Source organism: Pollachius pollachius (assembly GCF_949987615.1).
Source record: "Pollachius pollachius genome assembly, chromosome: 3".
In the NCBI taxonomy this organism is placed as follows: Eukaryota; Metazoa; Chordata; class Actinopteri; order Gadiformes; family Gadidae; genus Pollachius; species Pollachius pollachius.
The window spans coordinates 13693859-13699017 of NC_136936.1; positions in this window are offsets into that span (position 1 = coordinate 13693859).

The following is a 5159-nucleotide window of genomic DNA, read 5'->3' on the forward strand; positions in this document are numbered from 1 at the left end:
CTTTCCTAATTCTTCTTTATGCATGTGCTTGTTTTGTATCATATTACTTCTTTTACTTCACATCCACTGGAAATACCAGACATATTATGGATTTTTGTGACAATTACTAAAAATATTGATTTGACAGACACCTACTTTGAATTTAAACACTTTGATAGCGTTTTCTGTGGCAGCAGAACGAAACTGACATTTTCAGCTTTGTTCAAATAAAACACCCATAGGCATACCTTCTATCAATATTAAAAATACATCTACAAGACACCTAAGCAGTTACTTCAGGACTTAGGTGATTTGTGGATCTGCCGCTTATGTATCAAATTAAGAAAGTTACAAATCATACTATAATAATCATTTTTGAAAAAATATCAGCCCACCCTGCTCAGTCGAAAATGGCCAAGTTCCGCCTTTGAATCACATTTTGGGTCGAGATGTAACGAGTGTGTCCCAGGCTCCGTGATAGGGTGACGTCAAGACAGAAACTGCACACTAGGGTTCATTCATGTGCTCCGAGCCCCAGGCTCATATAAATTCCACTGAAGATAGAAAACATATGAACCGTGGAACGCTGCCCTGTACAGCCCAGCTGTTTGGCCCCGATACAGCAGCACTGTGGACAAGCGGGGAGCCCTCTAGGACCAATATAGAATTTCCCAAGGAAAAATATTCAAATTAGACTTAAAAGTATTGTGGCTCAATAAAGTGCCATTAATGAAGTTTGGGAGGAGTATATAAGCGTAGAATGTCACGTTTGATTTGCGTTTAATCCGATCACAGAACGTCGTGTACAATGCATAACGTGGGTTTGTACACGCAGGAACACCACTGTGCCTCACTTGTTATGAGTTTGTGGATAGATTTTATGCGTCTACTAACTTGTCACTGTGAACCTGTATACAAAAACCATTAACCCATGTACAACCCTTTGCTGGTTTGTGCACGTCAAACATAAACACACGCATAAACACAGACACAAACACACACGCACACACACACACACACACACACACACACACACACACACACACACACACACACACACACACACATCTGCGCATGTTCACCCAGTACTGCACTGAAGTGTAGCTCTGCAGGAGTCACTAGTGTTTTTGATGGAGGTTAGACTACGGTTGTCCAGGTGTTTCGTCTCTCCCTTCACCTCTCTTTCTCTCTCCTTCTGATGAATTCTTGGACCAAGACCAGACAAGATTGCTATGCAACAGTCTCTAAACACTCTACTACTGGACATACTATAATCCAAAACAACATCTGAATCCCAGAAATCGTGATACCAGTCATACCTTTATGTCACCCTCCCCCGCGCAGACGCACCACTCGCTGGCATACATTTCAGAAAAAAAAAAAAAATGTAGATAGAGGCAGCAAAATAAAGTTTCCACCGTAAAACAGGGTTCAGAGTGTGGGCAGGAGGGAACGTTACAGGACAGATGCATAGAAAGTGAAAACCGAAAAAAATGAAACTGTCGCTGTCATCTGAGAATCTCAGAGATCTGTGTTTTGTGATAACACTGTGAAACCCCTCTCTTGTCTGCAGTTTACAGCTCTCTTGACACTGAAGAGGGACTGGGCTCGTTTTTCAGGCTTCTAACCCAAATATTTATGCAAAGGGTCTTACTAAGCTACATCTGTCTCCTCGGGCTAATGTTAACATGGCCGGGGGAAAGACGGCCAGGGAGTTTTTAAAGATGGCTTTGTGTGACAAATTAAGGTGAGGTGCGCCCAGCCGGGCACTAGATGTTAAAAAGAGCTTTCTCATGTTGAGCAGGGAAAGAAGCGTCTCGGTTGGTCTACACGGCCATGGGATTCCATCTGTAACCAACACACATTTCATCAGGACTTACTGCTTTCCATCCACATCACGGATGGTTATTTTGGGTGATACAAGTGAAGGTGCAAGCATAGCTCTCTACGTTTAACGACTCATCTAACGGCTACCTTAATTGCCGGGGACACCAAGATGGTGGTGATTGTGGCGTGAGTAAACGCAGACTATCCAAGCATAGCATCGGTTTCCCCTCATGCGGTATCACTTTCTACTTTTCCAATGTCAGTAAGTGCCACCAGGATCTGTAATTGTTTCTTGATTATTAAGCACATTCTGGCTGCGAAAACCGGACACATTTCTTTCAAAATCCTTTTTTATTAAACATCAGTGATGAACATAATCATGGTGATGGACAAGAATGTTTTGTCGGAATCTACGAACACATACACACAAACACACAGACACTCCATTCTAGTTACCAAACCTAGTCGTTTATTTAATTCTCAAAGAAATGGACTAAATGAATCAAGATAGATTTACCCAGATTTTGTCTTTCTTTTTGTGCTTTCTCTCTGGCTCAAATCAGCTCCTTCTTCACGGGCAGAGGATTCCTGTGACGCACACACATCCTACTCAGTGGTTCCATTACGCAGAAAAGGACATCAAATATGACCAGCAGAGCCCCCTGGGTCTGATGGCCTCACATGCTACGGAGGGTCGATCGGGGACCTGGGGATCTGTGGGGCCTGTATGGTTCTCCATGGTTTAGAGAGGACCTGACTACAGTATATCCACTCATTGGCCATAGTGGGTGTCCAGGGACTCTATTAACATTAGCTACATACACACAGTTTACATACATCTGACCCTTCCCACGGATCCGACAGAGAGAGGGAGAGAGAGAGAGAGAGAGAGAGAGAGAGAGAGAGAGAGAGAGAGAGAGAGAGAGAGAGCGAGAGAGAGAGAGAGAGAGAGAGAGGATATATATCTATGAAATATACTGCTTTTGTATGTGGCACATAGTATTATATAACTATAATAGAATGTATGTATTCATACAGATACTCTTAACAACACACATTTTAACAAGTTAACATTGTGACACAAAAGGCACAATATTTTAGAAAAAGGTTGCAAAGTATGACGCTATTCTTCCCTCCCCCCTTCAGCCCAAACACATACTCTCACACACACACACACACACACACACACACACACACACACACACACACACACACACACACACACACACACACACACACACACACACTCACTCACTCTTACAGCACTTTCTTGACACTCAATACCGTAGCTTTTTAGTCTAGATTCTGTGGCCTGCTCACGGTCACGGTATTGTTGTGTCTGAGACGCGGTGACCCAGAATCTTCGGCAGGTGCGCTGACTGTTATTACCTGGGCTTATGAAGGGCACGCCCGGGCCATCCCCCTGCTTTCACTGGCAATTTGCATTTTTATTGCCATTGTCCCATCCCCGGTAAATACACCATTGACTTCCAGAGCGACCTCTGCACCTGCAAACCTCACCCTGCCAGCCCCGTCTGAAATGAGAGAGAGAGAGCGAGAGAGCGAGAGAGAGAGACGCCCGCCCCGGTCGCCCGGCGTCTGCGTGTGCGGGGGGGAGCAGGGAGCTCGAGGTTCGACAGTCCGACCTGGCATTCTGCTGACGGAAATGGGCTGTCCTCTCATGTTAATGTGGACTTTCCATTAGGAAAGATGATTGATTTGTGCCGCCCTGAATAGGCAATGCGTCTCTGGCACAATGCCAGGCCCAGCCCATGCTACGGCGTGGATTGGATGGCTTTGTACGGATGGGGGCTGAGGTCACATGCCAAGAAAACCCGGACTTCTGACTGGATCAGCGGTGTCAATGGAAAGAGGGGTTAGCGGAGGTGAGGAGAAGGGGTCTCCGGTGGTTTGGGTCGGGATGGTGAAGAAGAGGAAGAAGGAAGAAGGAGACTGTGAAACAGGGGGTGTCATGGAGGTGGGGGTTGAAGTAACGAAGACGGTGTGAAGATTAGAGGTTCAGGCGGAGCCACTTAGAAATGAGTGACATGGGAGAGGAGTGTGGGAGGATGGGGAATGGGTCCAGACTACGTGAAAGCAAAGATTTTATTCTTCTCCATGAAAGGTTATCCATTCAAAGACAAGTCTGTTTAATGGTGTAGGTACAGTGCTTCAGTGGCAGAGACTCAGAAGCAGCTATGTGTCTCCCTGTTTGCACAGAAGGAATATATGGAGAGCGGTGTGTTTGTGTGTGTGTGTGTGTTTGTGTGTGTGTGTTTGTGTGTGTGTGTGTGTGTGTGTGTGTGTGTGTGTGTGTGTGTGTGTGTGTGTGTGTGTGTGTGTGTGTGTGTGTGTGTGTGTGTGTGTGTGTTGGAGGTGGGGGGGGTAAGGGGTGGAGGGGCTGAGGAGAGAACAGCTGGATTAAAACAGGCTTTGGTCACCGTCCAGTTGAACAAGCAAATGTTTTTACTTCTCTTCTACAGTGAGCCGACTGGGATTCAGCAACTTTCCCAGGACATCTGCTCCTAACACCCACGTTTCAATAGTGAGCCAATAGCAATGCTTCAATCGCCTCTCAGCCCGGTGGATACTGCTCAGTGATTGGCTGACTGAGCCAGGGCCCAGAAAGGGAAGGCTCACAGCCTGAGAATTTTCCGAAACATTTTCTTCTCCGTCTTGGCTCTCCCCAACATCTGCTTCCAATCAACATTAGTGAACGGACCCCTTGTCCTTTTCTCCGCTGTCTGGGGTACATGCACACACACACACACACACACACACACACACACACACACACACACACACACACACACACACACACACACACCCCCACACACACAAACACAGGCATATGTGCATATACATACAGATGCATATGCATACATAGGCAGACAAACACATACCAACACACACATGCATTCCAACACACACACACAAACACACACACACAAACCCTTCAGCTCTACATTTAGCAATTGTAATTTGTGTTTGCAATTTTTTTTAATCATTTATTTGATTATTATGATTATTTTAAGACCAATATGGCTTGATATTTCGGAATAAAAAACAGCAATTCATGGAATAAAAACAAATGTTCCTTTTTTTTTTTGCACATGATTGCCTGAAAGCAATTTTCCCTGGTTGACCACACAACTTCACCCTCTTGTGTGGCCTCCTCCACCACCACCACCGTGACACTGCTCGCTCTGGCTTTCAAGTGCAAGTCAACAAGCAGGCCCAAGCCCCGCTTATAACAACAGGTACTTTCCAAAGATATCAGAAATAAGAAGTGATTCACCGTAGCCAGCAACTGTTATGCTAGCTTCACCCCGATCCAAACATGCTATTTTTCT